Source organism: Scyliorhinus torazame, chromosome 12 (assembly GCF_047496885.1).
Source record: "Scyliorhinus torazame isolate Kashiwa2021f chromosome 12, sScyTor2.1, whole genome shotgun sequence".
NCBI lineage: Eukaryota > Metazoa > Chordata > Chondrichthyes > Carcharhiniformes > Scyliorhinidae > Scyliorhinus > Scyliorhinus torazame.
Window position 1 is genome coordinate 204,911,020 of NC_092718.1, and position 26,357 is coordinate 204,937,376.

The 26,357-nt window shown below is 47.8% G+C and overlaps 1 protein-coding gene and 1 long non-coding RNA gene across 3 annotated transcripts in view; one reads left to right on the forward strand and one right to left on the reverse strand.

The window, feature by feature from the left end:
• The window catches only part of spata22 (spermatogenesis associated 22), a 168,651-nt gene extending 147,133 nt beyond the window's left edge, over nucleotides 1-21,518 (reverse strand). For both annotated transcript variants that reach the window (XM_072469744.1, XM_072469747.1), the window contains exon 1: nucleotides 20,581-21,518. The gene's annotated coding sequence lies outside the window, so the exon portion shown is untranslated. The remainder of the gene's footprint in view (nucleotides 1-20,580) is intronic.
• LOC140386900 (uncharacterized) lies at nucleotides 1-26,357 on the forward strand. The gene is made up of 4 exons (XR_011933706.1): nucleotides 1-113; nucleotides 16,382-16,440; nucleotides 19,525-19,671; nucleotides 24,288-26,357. It is a non-coding gene; the product is annotated as an uncharacterized lncRNA (long non-coding RNA).

Consider the following 26,357-nt stretch of genomic DNA (forward strand, 5'->3'; position numbering starts at 1 on the left):
CGCGACTTCAATCAGCTCCTGTTGCCTGGCGACGTTTGGAGGTCTCTCCTCCCCACCCCCCCCCCACCTTCATGGTCATTTCTCCTCGTGGGAAGAGCTTGGCAATTCCTGAGGTAATACGTTTTCAAAGCTTGATCCTTTTTAAAGGATAGACCAATCCAAGGATAGAGCGTGTTGTGCCAAGTCAGGCATTGCATTGGGCTAGTGTTTAAAACTTAGGAATCCCCAGCTCTGCTGATGAGGTGGAGGAGGATCATCAGGTATTTCCAACTACCAAATTAGGTGGAAAAAGTGAGGGTGGTAGCAACCATCTGATGGGAATGCCACAATCTGCGGGGGGGGGGGGGGGGGGGCTGGAAACTTGGGCCAAAACCAGTTGGCTGAAGTCTGATAGAGGTTGTATGTAAAATATAATAGAATCCGTACAGTGCAGAAGAAGGACATTTGACCCATTGAGTCCGCACCGACTCTCTGAAAGAGTACGCCACCCAAGCTCACTCCCCTGCTCTATCCCAATAACCCCTTAACCTAACCTACACACCTTTTTTGGACCCTAAGGGGCAACAGTCCCACAAAGACGTGCTTGTTAGGTGAATTGGACATTCTGAATTCTCCCTCTGTGTACCCGAACAGGCACCGGAGTGTGGTGACTTTTTCACAATAACTTCATTGCAGTGTTCATGTAAGCCTACTTGTGACACTAACAAAGATTATTACGTAGCATGGCTAATCCACCTAACCTGCATATCTTTGGACATCCAGTTAATATCCATCCACAATATTGAGCCAATGTTATATAGGCCTAACCACGATTTAAAACTTGTTCAGCTCAAACAAACACAAAACAAATCTACAAATATATGCACACGTAAATGTCTTGGGATAGCAATTAATTTTTTTTATTTTTAGAATGTTTTTATTCTTTTTCACATTTTCTTCAAAATTTACCCCCACCAATAAACAGCAACGGATGCAATGTCAAATTCTTTATTAACAACAACGATCCCATGCTCCCACCAATCCCCACACAACAGCCCGCATGACAATATAAGCATCAAATAAAGAAAACCCAGAAAAGGAATCAGGAATCGCCCATGGTCTCTAATATTCAAGGCCATCCAATCCCCAAAAGTGTACAATGAATGCCACCCATGACTCGTAAACCCCCCCCTTTTGTGAGGGCCACAAAGAATCCAGCACAACTTTGTAGAATAAAAAAACACACAATTACATATACAGCAGCAGCAGTACTCCCTTGCTGCTCACTCCTCTCTATCTGGTTCCACACTGGCCAGCTCTATTTATGCAGGGACTCTGCTAATGATTACTCCACCCCCCTCATTGGGAAAGCTCGTACTCCCGAAGGATTGTGGATTGTCATTAGTCCCCTGCCAGTGGTAAGCAAGCAGGTTATAACATCCCTCCCCCCGCAAAGTCCAAGGAATCCACCGAAGACCCCGGCGAAAGAGGGCGTCGGACTCGTTTTGCCGCAGGCTGGACACCATTTACACGATGCGCTGGATCGGGCGGCGTTTCCGTGATGAACGGCGTAAGGGTTGTACATCCACAGCCCGTGGGCCCGAGGACTCCCCCTCTGAGGTGTCCTGTGTCTCCATCCAATCCTCGTCGCCGGTTTTGTGAGGACCACGAAGAATCCAGCACGAGTTTGTAGAATAGAAAGAAATAACTTTATTTACAATTACATATATATTCAGCAGTACTCCCTTGCTGCTCACACCTCTCTAACTGGTTCCATACTGGCCAGCTCTATTTATGCAGGGACTCTACTAATAATTTCTCCATCCCCCTCATTGGGGAAGCTCATACTAGCTAAAGATTGTGGGATTGCCATTAGTCCCCAGCCAGTGGTAAGCAAGCAGGTTATAACATACCCCACCCATCCTCCCAGAGTCCTTCCCTCCACTTCCTCTCAAAAACACCTCACCCAGTATCAATCCCTTCCCCCAATTTTTCACCCCGGCTAGGCTCATCGAAACCTGTTCTACCAGACTCTGATGGCCGCAGCCCCTCCCCCCACCTCACTTCCGTTAAACCGGCCAGCGTGGAAGCCACCGCCCGGGTCCCCTTCCTCCCTGCCCGGTCCCAGGAAAACAAAGAAATCCCCTTTAACACACAACCCCAGCATAAACACACAAGGCCCAAAGAACCATCATTGCAAAGGAAAGTCCCAACTCTTACCTTGTCCCAATAGACAGCGTCAACTCATTTAGTACATACAACAACATGCAGTGAAATGATAAAGCTACATACAGCTACATACTCTCCTACCAACCCCCTACCCTCAGTACAAGACCACTCCTCAGTCCCATTTCTCAATTCTGCCACAGCCCTTCTGCCTTCGCAAACACCTCCGCCGATTCCACCGTCTCAAAATAAAAGTCTTTGGATTTGTAGGTCACCTCAACTTAGCTGGATACACTATGCTGCACCGCACCTTGCTGTCATACAGTGCCGTCTTCACTCAGCCGCCCGCATCCTCGCCAACTCCACCGTAAAGTCCTGGTATATGCGTATACCAACTGCAGCCCACTGCACTTCCCGCTTCTGCTTTGCCCAGCACAGGACCTTCTCCTTCACGCGGTACCGACGGAAACAAACAGCCACCACTCTTGGCGGCTCACTCGCCTTTGGTATAGGCCTCCACGACCTATGAGCCCGATCCAGTTCGTATCGAGAGGGATCTTCCCCCTCCCCCAATAGCTCCGCCAACATTGTGGCAAATACTCCGTCGGCCTCGGGCCTTCCACCCCTTCGGGCAGACCCACGATCCTCAGATTCTGTTTTCTATGTCTTTCATTTTGGCTCGCAAACTCTTGTTGGTCTCTATCACCCTCCTCAGCTCCTTCCCCATCGAGGTGAGTTGATCACTGTGTTGCGCAAGTGCCTCTTCCACTTCCTTCAGTGTCTCACCTTGCTCCCGCACCTCAGCCGCTGCACTCGATACCGTTGCCTTCACCGGGGCAATCGCCTCCTCCACCAGCATTTTCTTTTTTTTTAAAATATATTTTATTGAAAATTTTTGGCCAACCATCACCGTACATTGTGTATCCTTTACACAGTAATATAACAGTACAAATAACAATGGCCTGTTTTATAAACAAAAAATAAATAATATATAACAAAAACGAAAACTAAAACTAAATGGCAACTGCCTTGTCTCAGATATACACTCTCCAAAAATATGATTTAACAGTCCAATATACAATTATCTATAACAACAACCTATACATATTATACATATATATTAACAACCCTGAGAGTCCTTCTGGTTCCTCCCCCCCCACCCCCCACCACCCCCCTGGGCTGCTGCTGCTGTCTTCTTCTTTTCCACTCCCTCTATCTTTCTGTGAGGTATTCGACGAACGGTTGCCACCGCCTGATGAACCCTTGAGCCGATCCCCTTAGGACGAACTTAATCCTTTCCAGCTTTATAAACCCTGCCATGTCATTTATCCAGGTCTCCACCCCCGGGGGCTTGGCTTCCTTCCACATCAACAGTATCCTGCGCCGGGCTACTAGGGACGCAAAGGCCAAAACATCAGCCTCTCTCGCCTCCTGCACTCCCGGCTCTTCTGCAACCCCAAATATAGCCAACCCCCAGCTTGGTTCGACCTGGACCCCCACTACTTTCGAAAGCACCTTTGTCACCCCCACCCAAAACCCCTGTAGTGCCGGACATGACCAGAACATGTGGGTGTGATTCGCTGGGCCTCTCGAGCATCTCGCACACCTATCTTCTACCCCAAAAAATTTACTGAGCCGTGCTCCAGTCATATGCGCCCTGTGTAACACCTTAAATTGTATCAGGCTTAGCCTGGCACACGAGGACGATGAGTTTACCCTACGTAGGGCATCAGCCCACAGCCCCTCCTCAATCTCCTCCCCCAGCTCTTCTTCCCATTTCCCTTTCAGCTCATCTACCATACTCTCCCCCTCGTCCCTCATTTCCCTATATATATCTGACACCTTACCGTCCCCCACCCATGTCTTTGAGATCACTCTGTCCTGCACCTCCTGCGTCGGGAGCTGCGGGAATTCCCTCACCTGTTGCCTCGCAAAAGCCCTCAGTTGCATATACCGGAATGCATTCCCTTGGGGCAACCCATATTTCTCGGTCAGCGCTCACAGACTTGCAAACTTCCCATCCACAAACAGATCTTTCAATTGTGTTACTCCTGCTCTTTGCCATATTCCAAATCCCCCATCCATTCTCCCCGGAGCAAACCTATGATTATTTCTTATCGGGGACCCCACCAAGGCTCCCGTCTTTCCCCTATGCCGTCTCCACTGCCCCCAAATTTTCAAAGTAGCCACCACCACCGGGCTTGTGGTGTATTTCTTCGATGAGAGCGGCAATGGGGCCGTCACCATAGCTTGTAGGCTAGTCCCCCTACAGGACGCCCTCTCCAATCTCTTCCACGCTGCTCCCTCCTCTTCTCCCATCCACTTACTCACCATTGAGATATTGGCGGCCCAGTAGTACTCACTTAGGCTCAGTAGTGCCAGCCCCCCCCTATCCCTACTATGCTGTAAGAATCCCTTCCTCACTCTCGGGGTCTTCCCGGCCCACACAAAACTCATGATACTCTTTTCAATCCTTTTGAAAAAAGCCTTCGTGATCACCACCGGGAGGCACTGAAACACAAAAAGGAATCTCGGGAGGACTACCATTTTAACCGCCTGCACCCTCCCTGCCAATGACAGGGATACCATGTCCCATCTCTTGAAGTCCTCCTCCATCTGTTCCACCAACCGCGTTAAATTTAACCTATGCAATGTGCCCCAATTCTTGGCTATCTGGATCCCCAAATAACGAAAGTCCCTTGTTACCTTCCTCAGCGGTAAGTCTTCTATTTCTCTGCTCTGCTCCCCTGGATGCACCACAAACAACTCACTTTTCCCCATGTTCAGTTTATATCCTGAGAATTCTCCAAACTCCCGAAGTGTCCGCATTATCTCTGGCATCCCCTCCACCGGGTCCGCTACATATAGCAGCAAATCGTCCGCATACAGAGATACCCGGTGTTCTTCTCCTCTGAGTACTCCCCTCCATTTCCTGGAACCCCTCAATGCTATTGTCAGCGGCTCAATCGCCAACGCAAACAATAATGGGGACAGAGGGCATCCCTGCCTTGTCCCTCTATGGAGCCGAAAGTATGCAGATCCCCGTCCATTCGTGACCACACTCGCCATCGGGGCCCTATACAACAGCTGTACCCATGTAACATAGTCATCTCCAAAACCAAATCTCCTCAGCACCTCCCACAAATAATCCCACTCCACTCTATCAAATGCTTTCTCGGCATCCATCGCCACCACTATCTCCGCTTCCCCCTATGGTGGGGGCATCATCATTACCCCTAGCAGCCTCCGTATATTCGTATTCAGCTGTCTCCCCTTCACAAACCCAGTTTGGTCCTCGTGGACCACCCCCGGGACACAATCCTCTATCCTCATTGCCATTACCTTAGCCAGAATCTTAGCGTCTACATTTAGGAGGGAAATAGGTCTATAGGACCCGCATTGCAGCGGGTCTTTTTCCTTCTTTAAGAGAAGCGATATCGTTGCCTCAGACATAGTCGGGGGCAGCTGTCCCCTTTCCTTTGCCTCATTAAAGGTCCTCATCAGTAGCGGGGCGAGCAAGTCCACATATTTCCTATAAAATTCAACTGGAAATCCATCCTGTCCCGGAGCCTTCCCCGCCTGCATGCTCCTAATTCCTTTCACTACTTCCTCTATTTCGATCTGTGCTCCCAGTCCCACCCTCTCCTGCACCTCCACCTTAGGAAATTCCAGCCGGTCCAGAAAGCCCATCATTCTCTCCCTCCCATCCGGGGGTTGAGCTTCGTATAATCTTTTATAGAATGCCTTGCACACTCCATTCACTCTCTCCGCTCCCTGCTCCATCTCTCCTTCCTCATCCCTCACTCCCCCTATTTCCCTCGCTGCTCCCCTTTTCCTCAATTGGTGGGCCAGCAACCTGCTCACCTTCTCCTCATATTCGTACTGTACACCCTGTGCCTTCCTCCACTGTGCCTCTGCAGTACCCGTTGTCAGCAAGTCAAATTCTACGTGTAGCCTTTGCCTTTCCCTGTACAGTTCCTCCTCCGGTGCCTCCGCATATTGCCTGTCCACCCTCAGAAGTTCTTGCAGCAACCGCTCCCGTTCCCTACTCTCCTGCTTTCCTTTATGTGCCCTTATTGATATCAGCTCCCCTCTAACCACTGCCTTCAGCGCCTCCCAAACCACTCCCACCTGGACCTCCCCATTATCATTGAGTTCCAAGTACTTTTCAATGCACCCCCTCACCCTTAGACACACCCCCTCATCTGCCATTAGTCCCATGTCCATTCTCCAGGGTGGGCGCCCTTCTGTTTCCTCCCCTATCTCCAAGTCCACCCAATGTGGAGCGTGATCCGAAATGACTATAGCCATGCACTCCGTTCCCCTCACCTTCGGGATCAACGCCTTTCCCAAAACAAAAAAGTCTATTCGCGAATAGACTTTGTGGACATAGGAGAAAAACGAAAACTCCTTACTCCTAGGTCTGCTAAATCTCCACGGGTCTACTCCTCCCATCTGCTCCATAAAATCTTTAAGCACCTTAGCTGCTGCCGACCTCCTTCCAGTCCTGGACCTCGACCTGTCCAGCCCTGGTTCCAGCACCGTATTGAAATCTCCCCCCATTACCAACTTTCCCACCTCTAGGTCCGGGATGCGTCCTAGCATACGCCTCATAAAATTGGCATCATCCCAGTTCGGGGCATATATGTTTACCAAAACCACCGTCTCCCCCTGTAATTTGCCACTCACCATCACGTATCTGCCCCCGCTATCCGCCACTATGGTCTTTGCCTCAAACATTACCCGCTTCCCCACTAGTATAGCCACCCCCCTATTTTTCGCGTCTAGCCCCGAATGAAACACCTGCCCCACCCATCCTTTGCGTAGTCTAACCTGGTCTATCAGTTTCAAGTGCGCCTCCTGTAACATAACCACGTCTGCCTTAAGTTTCTTAAGGTGTGCGAGTACCCGTGCCCTCTTTATCGGCCCGTTCAGCCCTCTCACATTCCACGTGATCAGCCGGGTTGGGGGGCTTTTTACCCCCCCCCCCTCGTCGATTAGCCATCCCCTTTTTCCAGCTCCTCACCCGGTTCCCACGCAGCTGTGTCCCCCCCCAGGCGGTGCCCCCCCGCCCACCCCACCCCATGCCAGCTCCCCCCTCTCCCCAGCAGCAGCAACCCAATAACTTCCCCCCCCCCACCCCCCCTGCTAGATCCCCCACTAGCGTAGTTACACCCCCCATGTTGCTCCCAGAAGTCAGCAAACTCTGGCCGACCTCGGCTTCCCCCCGTGACCTCGGCTCGCACCGTGCGCCGCCCCCTCCTTCCTGCTTCCCTATTCCCGCCATGATTATCATAGCGCGGGAACCAAGCCCGCGCTTCCCCCCTGGCCCCGCCCCCAATGGCCAACGCCCCATCTCCTCCACCTCCTTTCCTCCCCCCACCGCCACCTGTGGAAGAGAGAAAAGTTACCACATCGCAGGATTAATAACATAAAACTCCTCTTTCCCCCCTTTTTACCCCCTCTTCGCGCCCCCATACTCGCCCCACCACTTTGTTTCAAACGTTCTTTTTTAATAACCCGCTCATTCCAATTTTTCTTCTACAATAAAAGTCCACGCCTCATCCGCCGTCTCAAAGTAGTGGTGCCTCCCTTGATATGTGACCCACAGTCTTGCCGGTTGCAGCATTCCGAATTTTATCTTCGTTTTGTGAAGCACCGCCTTGGCCCGATTAAAGCTCGCCCTCCTTCTCGCCACCTCCGCACTCCAGTCTTGGTATACGTGGATCACCGCGTTCTCCCACTTACTGCTCCGAGTTTTCTTTGCCCATCTAAGGACCATCTCTCTATTCTTAAAACGGAGGAATCTCACCACTATGGCTCGAGGAATTTCTCCTGCTCTCGGTCCTCGCGCCATCACTCGGTATGCTCCCTCCACCTCCAGCGAACCCGCCGGGGCCTCCGCTCCCATTAACGAGTGCAGCATCGTGCTCACATATGCCCCGACGTCCGCTCCCTCCGCACCTTCAGGAAGACCAAGAATCCTTAAGTTATTCCTCCTCGCGTTGTTCTCCAGCACCTCCAGTCTTCCCACACATCGTTTATGGTGTGCCTCGTGCATCTCCGTCTTCACCACCAGGCCCTGTATGTCGTCCTCATTCTCGGCAGCCTTTGCCTTCACGACCCGAAGCTCCCGCTCCTGGGTCTTTTGCTCATCTTTTAGCCCTTCAATCGCCTGTAATATCGGGGCCAACAGCTCCTTCTTCATCTCCTTTTTAAGCTCTTCCACGCAGCGTTTCAAAAACTCGTGTTGTTCAGGGCCCCATATTAAACTGCCACCTTCCGACGCCATCTTGGTTTTTGCTTGCCTTCCTTGCCGCTGCTCTAGAGGATCCACCGCAATCCGGCCACTTTCCTCTCCTTTTTTCATCCGTATCCAGGAGGGATTCCCTTCTGGTTTACCGCACAGTGCTTTTAGCCGTTAAAATTGCCGTTGGGGCTCTTATTAAGAGCCCAAAAGTCCGTTCCACCGGGAGCTGCCGAAACGTGCGACTTAGCTGGTCATCGCCGCACCCGGAAGTCCTCCACCAGCATTTTCAATATCACCCCCCACCTCCTTCCTCATCGCTTCAATGTGTTTTGTGAATTGTTTTTCAAGTTCCACGGCCATCGCCTCGGTCATCCTTTCTGCCGTGAGCAGTGCGGCCTCACCCGGTGCCCCCCGCCTCCACCTTCCTTCCAGTTCCTGAGCCGACCTTTCCACCCACTGGCGGACCTTCATTAGCCCCTTTCTTCACGACCGTTTTTCTTTGAGCTTTGGACATGTCTCTTCTCTGTGCCTTCCTACCCTTGTTTCCACAAAAGTTGCTGCTGGGATGGGGCATCAATACTCCGAAAAATCAATTCTCGGGCGGGAGCCCTCCAACGTGCGGCTTTCTCCTACCCGCCGCCACCGGAAGTCGCAATTATATTAATTTAACTCTTCATCCAGAAACAACTGGAAGTCCCATTGAACTGAGAAAAATTGGAGCCCATAAATGTTGCGCAAAAAATGAAGAGACCTACAGATCATGTTGATGTGAAACTGCTCAACATGCACGCTGAGTATATTATGCCTAGATTATATTTAATACTATTAATTCTAAAGTCAGACTTATTATAATTAAACTTGCTATTCTAATGTTTAATGAATGTCTACAAAAATAAAATTACTCAAAGATAGATAAAATGTTACCTCCCTGAGCTGTTAAGTTCAGGCAGGCCAAGATCAAGTGCAAATTCTTCCTGTTCCTAACATAACGGGCGGGATTCTCTGATCCCGCGGCAGAGTATCCACGCCGGCGTAAACGCCATCGCATTTTACGACGGCGTGAACAGGCCGCTGCCAGGACTCTAATTCTGGCCCCTACAGGGGGCCAGCACGGCGCTCGAGCGGTTCGCGCCACTCCAGCTGCAGATCCCGGCGCAAACTGTGCACCGCAGGATCTGCGCATGCGCAGTGGCCTCCTTCAACGCGCCAGTCCCGACGCAACATGGCGCAGGGTTACAGAGGCTGGCGCGTAGGAAAGGAAGACCCCAGCCAGAGAGGCCGGCCCGCCGATCGGTGGGCCCCGATCGCGGGCCAGGCCACATCGGAGGCCCCCCCCACGTCGGACTCCCACCTCCCCCCCCCCCACAAACCGCCACCCAACCCTTCAACGTTGAGGTCCCGCTGGCTCAGAACAGGTGTGGACGGCGCCAGCGGGACTCGCTTTTTTTGTACCGCCGCTTGGCCCATACGGGCCGGGGAATTGGCGGGGAGGCCGCGTAGAGCGGACAGCGACCGGCGCTGCGCCAACCATGCCGGCGCCAATGGCACCGATTCTCCGCTCTGCGGGGAATCACGTGCCGGCGTCGGGGCAGCTTGGCCCGGTCACAGGGATTCTCTGGCCCCAGCCCAGGGCTGGGAGAATCCCGCCCAACATATTTTCCTCAGTCAGTTGAAATGTATGTTTCCAATATATTTTTACCTACAACATAAAAGTGACCAAGACTTTGACACAAAGGGTGGATATTACTCAGATAGTTGTGTGAAATAGAAATAAAAATGATGCACTGTTTCATTTCTTGATTTTGCAACTAAGGGATATTGATGGGACAGAGTAGAAAGGGCTTCATTTTGCAAGGACCTGTTCTTCAACTGGGATTGCTTGGGAGTTGTGATTGTTATTTGAGGATTAATGTTCTGACATGCCCCAGCACTAACCTTGATGAGCACAAAGATTCACCAATTTTCTAAAAAGACAATTATTCAATAGTATACAGATTCAGAACATCCAGACCAGTTAAAATGTTTTAATCCAATTGCCTGTCAGCTTTGATATAAATCAGAACAGATGTCAAGGTTCCAGATAGTTGGACTGGAAATGAACATTCTGTTAACCCTTTAACTAGTGATATCCATTCTACTAAATCACTTGTGCATCAGGGAAATTCAAACAGCAATGAAATACACATAGAACAAATATTTCCAACCTTTTGTAAGTAACATTCTTTTTAGAATATATCGCTGAAGACGGCCATAAACAACTGAGAAAAGTGTTGTAATGTATAAAGGTGTTATCAAAATGACCACAAGATGGAAGCAAAAAAACATACCGCTGTGTTTGAACATTGTTTTGCTCCAATTTAATATTTGAAAATACAAACATTGCGGATAGAATCTGTTACAGTCGGAACCCATTCAATACAACACCCTCACAAATATTACTGCCAAGTCAGACATCATCTTACTAATCTTAAAATGGCTAAACCAGTGCCGAACTAAGCTTCTTAGGTTTTTTTAGCTTTAATGTAAGAGAAAGAAACAGGCTGTGCAGTGAAGTGGTAGCCAGATTAAAATGAATCATGTTAAGACCCCGATTAATACCAAAGAGTACAGAATGGCTACCTTAGGAGAGCCGTTTTCTGTATTTTTAAAAATTATTTCACAGGATATTGGAGTCGCTGGCTAGGCCAGAATTTACTGCCCAACTGCCCTTTAGAAGGTGCTTGTGAACCGCCACCGTGAATTGCTGCAGTACAATAGTGTAGGTACACCCACCGTGCTGTTAGAAAGGGGCACTCTCCTAACTGGACAGTTTAGATTCCAAAAAATCTATGGTGGATCAATATTAATAAAATGTCAGTCTCAAATCGGTAATAGCAAGTGACTCAATGTGCTCTGGCAAAGCGTTGTCAGGTTAGCTCATTATTGCTAAATGGCAAGGTATGAAGTCATGTAACTATTTAGTAGTAATGCAGAGTACTCTGATTTATATTCAAGTTCCTGCCGCAAAGTCAGTATTCTTACAGGAAAGCAGTGGAGGCATAAAGGGTTATGGAATAGTAGAGCTCCATTGTGATGTTCTTTCTCTTTATTCACGTACAGGATGAGCCACCATTTCTTGCCCATCCCGAATTGCCCTTGAGAAGGTGGTGGCGTGCTGCTTTCTTGAACTGCTGTAGTTTATGCGGTGCACCCATTGTGCTGTACGGGAGGGAGTACCAGGATTTTGACCCAGCGATAGTGAAGGAACAGCGATATATTTCCAAGTCAGGATAGTGTTTGGCTTGGGAGGGGAACCTCCAGGTGCTGCTGTTCCTATTGTGCTTACCTTGCCCTTCTATATCATAGAACATAGAACAGTACAGCACAGCACAGGGCCTTCGGCCCACAATTTTGTGCCGACCACTTATCCTAATCTAAGATCAACCTAACCTACACCCCTTCAATTTCCTGCTGTCCTTGAGTCCAAGAATCACTTAAATATCCCTAATAACTCTGACTCCACCACCTCTGCTGGCAGTGCATTCCACACACTCACCACTCTCTGTGTAAAGAACTGACCTCTGACATCTTCCCTATACCTTCCTCAAATCACCTTGAAATTATGTCTCCTCGTGACAGCCATTGCCGCCCTGGGGAAAAGTCTCTGGCTATCCACTCTATTCATGCCTCTCATCACCTTGTACACCTCTATCAAGTCACCTCTCTGCCTTCTTCGCTCTAGTGAGAAAAGCCCTAGCTCCCTCAACCTTTCTTCATAAGAAATGCCCTCCAGTCCAGGCAGCATCCTGGTAAATCTCCTCTGTACCCTCTCCAAAGCATCCACATGCTTCCTATAATGAGGCGACCAGAACTGGACACACTATTCCAAGTATGGTCTAACCAGGGTTTTATAAAGCTGCAGCAAAACCTCTCGGCTCTTAAACTCAATCCCCCTGTTAATGAAAGCCAACACCCCATACGCCTTCTTAACAACCCTATCAACCTGGATGGCAATTTTGAGGGATCTATGTATGTGGACCCCAAGATCCCTCTGTTTCTCCACACCTCTAAGAATCCTGCCTTTCACCCTGTATTCAGCATTCAAATTCGTCCTTCCAAAGCGAATCACTTCACATTTATCTAGGTTGAACTCCACCTGCCACTTCTCAGCCCAGCTCTGCATTAATGTCCTGTTGTAACCTGCAACAGCCCTCAACACTATCTACAACTCCACCAACCTTCGTGTCATCGGCAAACTTACTAACCCACCTTTCCACTTCTTCATCCAAGTCATTTATAAAAACCACAAAGAGCAGAAATCCCAGAACAAATCCCTGCGGGACACCACTGATCACCGACCTCCAGGCGGAATACTTTCCATCCGCTACCACTCGCTGTCTTCTTTCAGCAAGCCAATTCTGTATCCAGACAGCCAAATTTCCCTGTATCCCATGCCTCCTGACTTTTTGAATGAGCCGACCATGGGGAACGTTATCAAATGCCTTACTGAAATCCATATATACCACATCCATTGCCCGACCTTCATCAATGTGCCTCGTCACATCCTCAAAGAATTCAACGATGCTTGTGAGGCATAACCTGCCCCTCACAAAGTTATGCTGACTATCTTTAATCAAACTATGTTTCTCTAAATAATCATAAATCCTATCTCTCAGAATCCTTTCCAGTATTTTGCTCACCCCAGACGTAAGACTGACTGGTCTGTAATTCCCAGGGATTTCCCTATTCCCTTTCTTGAACAGGGGAACAACATTTGCCCCCCTCCAATCATCCGGTACTACCCCAGAGGAGAGTGAAGACGCAAAGATCATCGCCAACGGCGCAGTGATCTCTTCCCTTGCTTCCCGTAGTCACCTTGGGTATATCCCATCTGGCCCTGATGGGATGCTGATGCTTTCCAAAATTTCCAGCACATCCTCCTTCTTCATATCAACCTGTTCAAGCCTATTAACCTGGTTCATGTTGTTCTCACAAGCAACAAGCTCCTCTCTAGCGAATACTGAAGCAAAATATTCATTTGGGGCCTCCCTTACGTCCTCAGACTCTAGGCACAAGTTCCCTTCACTATCCCTGATCGGCCCTACTCTCACTCTGATCATCCTCTTATTTCTCACATAAGTGTAGATCGCCTTGGGGCTTTCCCTAATCCTTCCCGCCAGTTCTTTTTCATGCCCCCTTGTAGCTCTCCTAAGTCCATTTTTCAGTTCCTTCCTGGCTACCTTGTAACCCTCTAGAGCCGTGCCAGATCCTTGCTTCCTCAACCTTACGTAACCTTTCTTCTTCCTCTTGAGCAGAAGCTCCACTTCTCTTGTCATCCAAGGCTCCTTCACCTTACCATTTCTTCCTCATCTCAGTGGGACAAAACTATCCAGCACTCACAGCAAGTGCTCCTTAAACAACCCCCACATTGCTGTTGTTCATTTCCCGGAGAACACGGAGTTGTGGTCACTGTCACCGAAATGCTCTCCCACCGAGACATCTGACACCTGGCCTGGTTCGTTGCCAAGCACCACTAGTCTCCCCACTAGTCGGCCTATCTACATATTGAGTCAGGAATCCTTTCTGAGGGCAGCACAGTGGTGCAATGGTAGCACTGCAGTGTCACGGCACCGAGGTCCCAGGTTCGATCTCGGCTCTGGGTCACTGTCCGTGTGGAGTTTGCACATTCTTCCCGTGTTTGCATGGGTTTCGCCCCCAAAAACCCAAAGATGTGCAGAGTAGGTGGATTGGCCACGCTAAATTGCCCCTTAATTGGAAAAAATGAATTGGGTATTCTAAATTTAGTTTAAAAAAAAGAATCCTTCCTGGACATACCTGACAAAATCTGCTCCATCTAAACCATTTGCACTAAGGAGGTTCCAGTCAATATTAGGGAAGTTGAAGTCACCCATGACAACAACTCTGTTACTTCTGCACCTTTCCAAGATCTGCTGTCCAATCTGTTCCTCCATTCCTCTGCTGCTATTGGGGCTCTATAGAAAACTCCCAATGAAGTGACTGCTCCTTTCTTGTTTCTGACTTCCACCTTTACGGACTCAGTAGACAAACCCTCCTCGACTACCTCCTTTTCTGTAGCTGTGATGCACTCTCTAATTAACAGTGCCACTCCCCCTCATCTTTTACCTCCCTCACTATTCTTTTTGAAACATCTAAACCCCGCAACATCTAACAGCCATTCCTGCCCCAGTGAAATCCATGTTTTTTTTGTAATGGCCAAAACATCGTAGTTCCAAGTACCGATCCATGCTCTAAGTTCATTTCCCTTATTCCTGATACTCCTCGCATTGAAACATTCACACTTTAACCCATCCCACTGAGTGCAACTGTGCCCTATCAACTGTCTATCCTTCCTTACAGACTCGCTGCATAACATTTTTGGCCGTTCAACATCTACCCTATCCTCTGATCCATAGCTCTGGTTCCCATCTCCCTGCCAAACTAGTTTAAACCCTCCCGAAGAGCTCTAGGAAACCTTCCGCCCAGGATATTGGTGCCCCTCCAGTTTAGGTGCAACCCGTCCCTCTTGTACAGGTCCCACCTTCCCCAGAAGGCATCCCAATGATCTACATCGTAGTGGTCATGGGTTTGAAGATGTTGTCTAGGGAGCCTTAATGAGTTCCTGCTGTGCAACTCCTGCCACTGTTTGTTGGTGGTGGAGGGAGTGAATATTTGTGGATATTCAATTGAAAAAAAAAATCTTTAATCTCCTTTTTCGCATTTTCTCCCAAATTTACACCCACCAACAATAAACAATAGTCAGTAATAAACAATAATCAGTAACAAATATGTCAATCCCCATATCGATAACAACGATCCCATCCTCCCACCAAACCCAAAACATTTGCCCACATGTTCGCATAAACAACTGACAAAAAGGAATCAGGAATCCCCCATGGCCACCATTAACTCCCATCGCCCCCCTCCCCCCCAACTCTCCCACCTCCCACCCGCAACTAATGTGCGATGTTATCCAGTTCTTGAAAGTGCATAATGAATAACGTCCATGAATTGTAGAATCCCTCCATCCTTCTCCTCAGTTCAAACTTAACCTTCTCAAGTCAAGAGTCAAGAATTCCAACAGATCCCCCCCGCCCTGCCAGGGCGCAGGGTGGAGAGGCTGCCCTCCAACCCATCAGGATCCGCCTTCGGGCGATCAAAGAGGCGAAGGCTACAACATCTGCCTCCACACCTGTTTCCAACCCTGGCTGGTCCGACACCCCGAATATGGCCTCCTGGGGGCCCAGGTCCAGTGTCACTGGCTGGGGACTAATGGCACCACTTTAGAAATTATCCTAAAATCCTCCTTCCAGTAATCCTCTAGTTTTGGACAGGGCTAAAACATATGAACGTGGTTAGCACCCCCCCCCCCTCCCCCCCCCCCCCCCCCCGCAACGTTCACCCACATCTTCTACTCCTTCAAAGAATCGTCTCATCCTCGCCCTTGTGAGATGTGCTCTGTATAAGCACGAGGTGGAGGCATTCACTCTCCGGAGCACCTCACACCAGAACCCCTCCTCCATATCCTCTCCCAACTCTTATTTGTGGATATTCATCAGGCTACTTTGTCTCGGATGGTGTCAAGCGTCTTGAATGTTGTTGGCGCTGCACTCATCTAATTGGAGAGTGTTCCATCAGCCTCCTGACTTGTGCCTTGTAGATGGTGAACAGGCGAGTCGAGTTGTGCAGGATCCTTTGCCTGTGACCTGCTTTTGTAGCCACAGTATAGATGTGGTTGGTCATGTTCAGTTTCTGGTCAATAGTAACCCCCCAGGATGTTCCACACAGCAGTTTTGTGACTACATTGTAAATTACTTCACAACAGCATCTGACTTAGATAAAAAGGCAAATTGTAGAATTATTGGTGAAGGCCCCCATCTTTCCTTTGGTTCAAGGAATATCTCCAGAAACAAAAATAGGAAAGAAATAAGGACAGGGATGAATAATAGCAACATAAGTTTTTTAAATCCTCTTTTCTTTGTCCCCCAGGACTAGTAGTAATAGAAGCAATGAGAAAGGGAGGAGAATCACACTTTGTACTAAATAAGGTAAGTTTTGCTTGTACACTTTAGTCCTATTCTGTGCTATTGGTGTGGTCAGAAACACAGAATAATAATAATCTTTATTTATTTATTAATAATAATAATAATAATAATAATAATAATCTTTATTTCTGTCTTTATTTGTATGGTATGTCCAGTATTCAAATTTGTGTTGATCTTTGACCAAATTAAATTGCCAGCTTAACTCTCTGACTTTTCCCCCAAACCTATGGAATAAAACAACAGGCCTGCCAGCCAGTTAATCAATAAATGCAGATGAATCAGTACATAAGTTTTACTATCTATTTGTTTTCTCCATTTCCAGAAATAAACAGGGGCTGGTTTAGCACAGGGCTAAATCGCTGGCTTTTCAAGCAGACCAAGGCAGGCCAGCAGCACGGTTCAATTCCCGTACCAGCCTCCCCGAACAGGCGCCGGAATGTGGCTTTTCACAGTAACTTCATTTGAAGCCTACTTGTGACAATAAGCGATTTTCATTTTCATTTTTTTCATTTCATTTCCCACCTTTTGCACTCTTCCCCAAATTACATACATGTCTCAATCAAGCTCTGTCAATGCTCCATATTAATAATTCGCAAAGATAATCTGTTAGCAAGGTGACACATGCATTGCAGGTAACCCATACAAAGCTTCCCTATATTTTACTAGAGAAGGGCACTATACCCGGTATCAGATACATTAGGGGACCCTGAATTGGTTCAGGACAATTTCATGGGTTCCACAGACCTAACCCAGCCCCTAGCTTTCCAACTCCACCAAACTCACCTTCTGAATCTTGGATATGAACCGAGAAACGTAGAACTTTCCAACCCCATGGCCTCTACTGCCTAGATTAGAACAAGAGCAGCAGACATATGGAAACGTCACCACCTGCAAGGTCTACTCAAGTCGCTCATCGCTGTCGCTAGATTGAAATCCTGGAACACCTTCCCCGAACTCCTTCCCTAACAGCGCTGTGGGTATGCCAACACCCCATGGCCTGCAACAGTCCAAGGTGGTTCACCACCACCTGCTCAAACACAACTAGGGATGGGCAATAAGTGCTGGCAGCATGGTAGCACAAGTGGATAGCACTGTGGCTTCACAGCACCAGGGTCCCAGGTTCGATTCCCCGCTGGGTCACTGTCTGTGCGGAGTCTGCGCATTCTGCCCGTGTCTGGGTGGGTTTCCTCCGGGTGCTCCGGTTTCCTCCCACAGTCCAAAGATGTGCAGGTTAGGTGGATTGGCCATGCTAAATTGCCCTTAGTGTCCATAAAAGTTAGGAGGGGTTATTGGGTTATGGGGATGGGGTGGAAGTGAGGGCTTAAGTGGGTCGGTGCAGACTCGATGGGCCAAATGACCTCCTTCTGCACTGTATGTTCTATGTTCTTGCCAACCCCACAGTCCTAAGAACAGATTGCTATAGGACAAAAGGGGCCATTTCGCCTATTATGCCTGTGCCATCTATTTGAAAGAGTTATCCAATTATCCAACTAGTTCTCCAACTCGTTGCAACCACTTTCTCAGCCCCCCTCAGACTTTACCTCTTCAAGTATTTACCCAATCTTCTTTGAAAATTATTGTTGAATTTTCTTCAACCATCCTTACAGACCATGCATTCCGGATCATAAAACTGCACTGAGATCTAAAAAGAAATCTCCTTGACTTACCTCTGGTTATTTTACAAATTACCTTAAATCTATGAACTCAGATTACTGACCCTTGGGTCACTAGAAATTGTTTCCTCTTATTTACTCTGTCAAAACCCTTCCTGATTTTGAACACCTCCATTGAATCTCCACTTAACCTTCTCTGCTCTATTCTGTTACTCCATCGCACAATCATGTGGCAGCTCCAGTGGACTCCATCATCAAAAGAAACATTAACTTGCCTATTTCAATATTTTGGTTCAGAGCATTAAGGATATTAGGTTAGGCTGGTATGTTTGTTACATTTTTGTGTGATACTCATAGCAGAGAAGTGTGCTCCAGAGATGTAAGAAGTCAGATGAATAAGTTCATAGAGTGCAATACAATTAACGTGAATGAGGCAGGAAATCACATTAGCTACCACGTTATCTGCCATGAAGAGGCTACAGGCAGTTTCTGTTTCTATTAGGCAATCAGGTGGTCCATACCAGCAGATTGTCAGGTTAGCACTGACAGGTTGGCTGTGCCAGGGTGCCGGAGGACTGTGCCAGGGAATGCCTCTCACTACCCGAGGGCTATACTCACCTCCGAGACCCCGGCGTGGTCAGCACAACTAATTTCTGTTTTTAGAAATCAATAGTGATTCCCACCAGCGAGACATCACGGCAGAGGGTGGGGGAGATAGCGGGGGTGGCAACATCTGATGACATCAAAAGCAACGGCGTTAAGCCATTTAAGAATATATAAATTTAGTCAATTTCATGGTAATCGAATCCATGCCCTCACTGGGTATGAACCTGATTATGTCTCTGGAAGGGGCGAGGAATATCTCAAACTGAGATCTCGCTGTTGCAAATCCTGTTATGGCTCTCTCACAAGAGTTAGTGACCATAATGGGATTTATGCCTTCAGTGAACGGGCCCAGAAAACCGCGACCTCTCGCTTTTGGCCTAGATTTATCAGTCAGCAACTAACTGACAGCACTCACCACTGTCCTCCACGAAAGCTGACCACAAAGACCTATCAATCTCTTCTGTCATGGATTTCACCTTTCCCAATGTTATTTTGATTCTGACTAAAGGTTCTCCGGAAATCCAACAACACTGGTGTCACCAAGCAGACTCAGCAGCCAATCATATTGAAGCATTCTCACAGATAGCAAACCAGGAAGTAAAATTCACTGATTATTATCCACTTTTTATAAATTTTGCAGACAGCATAGGAAGGTTGTAACAGGAACATGGGGACAAGGTAGAAGCTGAAGTAGCATAAACCGTTCTTTAAAAATCTTGTATTTAAAACCTATGGAATTTATCCTAATGGCATTCCACATATAAAATATTCTCGGGGCCAGAGAAGTTGATCAACCATAGTTATGACTTAGTTGAAAAACATGCTACACTTCATTAGGAAGGCATAACTTTGATTTTTTTTTTGACAGTGTTAAAGGGGAAGTTCACATCTGGCCAAGTGATTTTTAAAGATGGTCACCCGAAGGGTCTTTAACAGCACACACTGGAGGAGAAGGGACACACTGACAGCAACTTCTAGATTTCTGTGTTCCACTATGCAAGAGCGGACACCAAAGGTTGTCAATTTTACAGCTGTAACGATAACAGTCTCTGACTATGGTAAAATCCGGACCATAGTAAGATATTTATGCAGTCTAGCAGAGCAACTAGGGAGTTTCTGCTGACAAAACCAAATCTATTCATAAGAGCAGGAAAGGTTCAAAGTGTTTCAAACTTTGAAACGGTTTGGAGTTAAATATTGAAAGACTGTTTCCACTGGCTGGTGAATTAGTGGCAAGAGATTATAAACTGCAGATTATTACTGAAAGCACAATTGGGTAGGTGAAAGAAGTGTTACGGAAAGGAGAGGGATTAATTCAAAAAGCCCAGATTTTTTTTCCTCTCACTACCCACCCGTAAACAGAAAGGTGTTTTTTTTCCCCCCCTTTACGAGTGTTGGCATATTTTCCCCAACTCTTCAGTTTGGAGTGATCTGATCCTCTATTCCGAGCCCCACAGCAAACTCGAGATCAGGTAACATAAGAACGTTGGTTTATTTTACACACACGTACAATGCGGGAAGTTTCACAACGTCGGCCCCTTTTGCACTCATACAATAAAAGAGGGACAAGGGAAAGAAAGGAGCACAGAGCCAGACCACAATAAAAGTAAGAGTTATGGTTTCAGGTTGAGTCCAGAGTCCAGAATTAAAAGCCTAATGCCGATTCCTCCAAAGGTTCGTAGACTGAAACTACTGCAGGGTGATCCATCTTTCCAGAAGCGAAGACTTCCACGGTGGAAGAAGGCACACAGAGATGAATTAGTCTCATAGGCGCTGATACAGGAGTTCTGATGTCCCAGTAGTACATAGTATAATTAAGGGCCAGGCATCTTATTTGGGCAGAGCTCTTTCTGCTGCTACCTGTTGGGTGGTAAAATAGTAGTTCAGTTCCACAAAGCAGTTTGGGGGAGGTCATGTGACTTACCTCTCACTTCCTTTCCTGGGTTTTGGACAAAGGACGTATTTGTCCACATCTGGAATCTTGAGATGTTTAGTCGAGGAGTCGGGGTCCCTTTTGTCCTTGTAGACTTGCTGTTTCTATTGGCCAGCTCTGCCTTCGAAATGTAAAAGGTGCTGGTGCATTTCTTTGGACTTTAATTTGCTGCAATCGCAGGGGGCATTAGGGCCTCTTTAAAGATAATGAGGTCCCTGCTGGTTTTCTGAAGGCTGGAAATTTCTTAGGTATGAGTCATGCTAGCCAGGCCTGTCAGGACTTTGTCCATTTTAAAAATAAAATGATTTTATAAAGTAACCAGTTTGATGTCAATATATATATTTTCCTTCCTGTCTTTTGGATGGGATAAACGATTTTCCACACAGCTATTATTACAATGTAAAGTATATATTCTCAATTCATACACAACATCAGACATACACCACAATTTTTTTTTAAGTGAGTAGGGAAATGACCGAGTCTGAATTAGATCATTCTAATGTGAAGCTAACACTGGAGAAGACACAATGGGCTGAAGGCTTTGATGGTCTCAGTGAGATAATGGCGCATCGAGCAGGAGAATGTTATAGAAAGCAGATGTGGGCTTCCGGTGACGGCGGGCAGGAGGCAGCCGCACACTGGAGGGCTCCCGCTCGGGAATAGAAATTTCGGAGTTTTAACGCCCGAAGTCCCGGGGCAACGGAGGCTGAAAAGGCTGTAAGAAGGCACAGGGAGGAGAAATGTCCAAGTTTGGGAGAAAAACTACCGTGAAAAAGGGGATTAATGAAAGTCCGGCGGGGAGTGAAAAAGTCAGCGCAGGAACTGTAAGGAAAGCGGAGGCTGGAGCACCAGGGGGAGGCCGCATCGCTCACAGCAGAAGAAATGACCAAGGTGATGGCTGTGGAACTTAAAAAACAGTTCACAAAACACATGGAAGCGATGAAGAAGGAGATGGGGGCGGTATTGAAAGTGCTGGTGGAGGAGGCTTTTGCCCCGGTGAGGGCGGCGGTATCGAGCGCAGCGGCGGAGGTGCGGGAGCAAGGTGAGCCACTGAAGGAAGTGGAAGAGGCATTATCGCAGCACAGTGACCAACTCACCTCGATGGGGAAGGAGCTGCGGAGGGTGATAGAGACCAACAAGAGTCTGCTAGCCAAAATGGAAGACCTGGAAAACAGATCTGAGGATTGTGGGTCTGCCCGAAGGGGTGGAAGGCCCGAGGCCGACGGAGTATTTTGCCACGATGTTGGCGAAGCTATTGGGGAAGGGGGACGATCCCTCCCGATATGAACTGGATCGGGCTCATCGGTCGTGGAGGCCTATATCAAAGGCGAGTGAGCCGCCAAGAGTAGTGACTGTTTGTTTCCTTAGGTACAGCGTGAAGGAGAAAGTCCTCTTCTGGGCAAAGCAGAAGCGGGTGGTGCAGTGGGCTGGAGCTGGTATACGCATATACCAGGACTTTACGGTGGAGCTGGCGAGGAGGCGGGCTTCATTCAGCCGGGTGAAGAAGGCAATGTACATCAGCAAGGTGCAGTGTGGCGTAGTATATCCAGCTAAGTTGAGGGTGACCTAAAAATCCAAGGACTTTTATTTTGGGACGGCAGAAGCAGCGGAGGAGTTTGCGAAGGCAGAAGGACTGTGGCAGAATTGAGAAATGGTCGTGTACCGATGTAGCCTTATGTAACTTTATTTTTTCACTGCGTGTTGGTGTTTGTACTAAATGAGTCAACGATGTATATATTTGGACAAGGGAAGAGATGGGACTTTCATTTGCAATGATGGTTCTTTGGGGCTTGGGTGTGTATGCAGGGGTTGTGTGCTAAAGGGGATTTATTGGTTTTCCTGGGACCGGGCAAGGGGGAAGGAGACCCGGGCGGGGGCCTCTACCCTGGCCGGTTTAAGCCGGCCAGTGAACGGGAGTGAGGTGGGTGGAGGGGCTGCGGCCACCAGAGCCTGGTAGAACAGGTTTCGGTGAGTCTAGCCGAGGTGAAAAGTTGGGGGAAGGAACCGAGGTTGGGGGGAGGAGTTTACAAGGGAAATGGAGGGGAGGAGTCTGGGAGGAGGAGTGGGGGGGGTGTTCATGGGTGTCATTTACGGTACTCTTTCGGGGATTGGATGGCGTTGAATATTTGGGGGAACTTGGGGGGGGGGTGGACTGTATTTGTCAATGGTGACCATAGGCGATTCTTTTTTTTAACAAACGATTTTATTGAGGTATTTTAGGCATATAGAAAAAGTGACATTGTACAGTACAAAAACCATATCCGATTCTTGATTCCTTTTTCTTTTTTCCTTTTTTTTCCTCCTTGGGAGGTTTTGTTTTATTTGATGCTTATATTGTCAGGTGGACCATTGTTTGGGGTGGTAGGAGGATGGGATTGTTGTTGTTGATAAGGGGATTGAAATTGTATTCGTTATAGTTTACTGTTTGTTGGTGGGGGGGTAAATTCTGAAGAAAATGTGAAAATGGAGAATAAAAATATTTTTTAAAAAAGAAAGCAGATGTAATGAATTAAATAATAAATACCGGACATTGAGTTGGATTTTAACCTTCAGGATCCAGCCCATTGATAGGATTAAAGTCTGCCTCTGCTGTCTGTAAGAGTCCTATATAAAATTATTTGCATAGCCTCAACTCAGTCTCAATTTCTACTCCGATGTGGTCTTAAAGAGGAAAAACTAATATTGCATGGGTTGGTACAAAATTGGGCAAATTAATTCAAAAAGATATTAGGCAAAGGAAACACGTTTTTTTTTTCAGATTGCAGTACATGTATTTTTGTACGAACAGTGTAAAGGGAACTTAAGTCGACGTCAAAGGGGTAATAGTTTGATCTCCAGTGAAGAACGTTATCCGCCAGCAACACATCAGAAATATAATCCAACAAAAAGTATGGGGAGTCGGTAATGAAAACCATCAATTTAAAACTCTTACTGAGGAAATAAGGAGGGTGGTTGAAATAGATTTATTCCCCTAAAGACTTTTTGAGCATGAAATCCTTTGTCAGAAAGTGGTTGCACCAGAGACTGTTGTATCCACTGAGGTAGAATATCTTAAGCATTTGAAACAGATGAAGATACAAAGCTTTGGGATGAGAGCAAGGTGATAGTATTCATTTTGGATTGCTTGAGCAAAGGGTGGGCCAAATTGCCACCATTTTTCTTCTGCAAACTACCACAGTTCTGTTATACCAAAATACCATCGGTGGAGTCCAGGGGCTGGATTCTCCATCGACGGCGGGATGCTCTGTTTTGCCGGCAGCCCGGGGGTTTCATGACGGCGTGGGGCTGCCCCACAATGGGAAACCCCATTGACCAGCCGGCGTAATGCAGCATCCCGCCGGCATGCTGAAACAGGAATGTGGCGCGGCGGGGTGGGGAATCCGGCCCCTGATGCTTCATCTTTATAGCCGCAAAGAATTCTAACTGAGCTGTTTACTTGAGGTTAACCACTTTACTCAGCAAATAGGTACTTTGTACTTGTGGCTTGCAGATCAGATACCATTTAGTTATCCAGTCACGTCACCTTTGTGCATCATTTGGTTCAAACAATAGAATTTCCTTTGATGTGTTGCAAAGTTGGTGTATTTAACCAGACTAAGTACACTCTAGCAAATATTGCTAGTATTTTTGTAATGTGATACTTGTATGTGAGTTAGCTGCAAAACCAACAATTATGCTCTTTTTTCTTCCCTCAACAGATCTGATCACTCCAACTACCCCAATTTAGAATCTCTGGTTTTCAAGGGCAAACTTCAAACTTACAGAGATCACTATATGTGCCAATCCATTCCACTGGATCCACATGGACACTAAAGACTCAATTCCATCTCACCATTGCCTCTCTTGATCCCTCCACTTTCCTTGGTTTGTCATACTGCTTGTCCAAAACCTAGTAGATTTCCTTCAGTTAAATATGGGAAAGTCTTCTGACCCCTATCACAAACACTATTTGCTAGTCTTGGATTCCATATCTACGTCTAGCAACTATCTGAGGAAGCAGACCATTCACAACTTTAATGTCTTATTTGACCCTCACAAGCCTTCAGACCACACATATACACCATTGCCGACACTGATCATTTATATTACCCTCCACTCCTATCTCTGCTCCTGAAACTCTCGTCCATGTTTTTGTTACATCTACACTGAGCTATTCCAAAGCTATCCTGACTTCCCCCCAAATTTTCCACCTATATAAAGCACTGATCCAAAATTCTACCGCCCATATCTTAACTTGCACAATGTCCCATTCATCTGTCACCCTTATGCTCACTGGCCTACATTGGCTCCCAGTTTGCCTCAATTTGTTTTCCAGATCCACTTGTGACCGTTCTCCCTTCCCATGTGTGCAACCTCCTTTGTCCCTGCAACCTTTGAGATCTCTTCAATTTGTCTGAGTTCAGATATACATATCTGTTGCAGATTCCACATTAAGGTATCCAGACTCTGGCTGCAAGACGTGCAATCAAGATGTCATAAAAGTTAGATCATCGATTCCAACCATGTGCGTGTTTACCTATATAAGGCCGATTGGAATTTTGTTATGATTGCTGAAGATTCCCTGGAGAGTAGATAATTTTAGACATTATGTTTGGACTTGGGTAAGTAGGTCAGGACATCTGAGTGGGCTAAAGATGGTGTAATTAATGGGAGGATCCAGGTCTGTGGCAGGCAGTTTAGCTTTTAGTTTTTCTAGGAGCTTTAAGCTGAGCAGCAGATTTTGCCACTGGCTGTCAGGTTAAGTAGTAGTCTGACATAGATAGAAGTGTCTGCAGGCTGTTTCTTGACATGGGGCGGGATTCTCCGACCCCCCCCCCCCCCCGCCGGGTCGGAGAATCGCCGGGGGCTGGCATGAATCCCGCCCTGCCGGTTGCCGAATTCTCCGGCACCAGATATTCGGCGGGGGCGGGAATCACGCCGCACCGGTCGGCAGGCCCCCCCCGGCGATTCTCTGGCCTGCAATGGGCCGAAGTCCCACTGCTGGAATGCCTGTCCCGCCAGCGAGAATCAAATCACCTCTCATACCGGTGGGACTAGGTGGCGCAGGTGGGCTCCGGGGTCCTGGGAGGGGCGTGGGGCGATCTGGCCCCAGGGGGTGCCCACATGGTGACCTGGCCCACGATCGGGGCCCACCGATATGCGGGCGGGCCTGTGCCGTGGGGGCACTCTTTTCCCTCCGCCTTGGCCACAGCCTTCACCATGGCCGACACGTAAGAGATCCCCCCCTGTGCATGCGCGGGGATGAGGTCAGCAGCCGCTGACGCTCCCGCGCATGCGCGGATTTCCGCCGGCCGGTGAAGTCCTTTTGGCCCCAGCTGGCGTGGCGTCAAATGCCTTTCCCGCCGGCCAGCGGTGCGCCAACCACTCCGGCGCAGGCCTTGCCCCTCAAGGTGAGGGCTTGGCCCCTAAATGTGCGGCGAAATCCACACCTTTGGGGCGGCCCAACGCTGACTGGAGTGGTTCCCGCCACTCCATCCCACCGGGACCCCCCGCCCCGCCGTGTAGGGGAGAATCCCGGCCATGGCCTCTCTCTTCAAGCAGTCTTTTCAAGAAATTTCTATTCAAGTGTACAGCAAGTAACCCTGTGTTTGCTAACTTTATTTATAAGTGGCTTTTGACCTTAGATGGGCTTTGCTTAATTAGAGATAGAGAAGGCATCAGTTAGAAGTTAGTGTTTCCTTTTAATCTGAAGAATTGTTCAACTGTTCATTTTTAACTATTTTCTGTGATAATGCAGTTTAATCCTACGTTATTAATAAAGTTTGTTT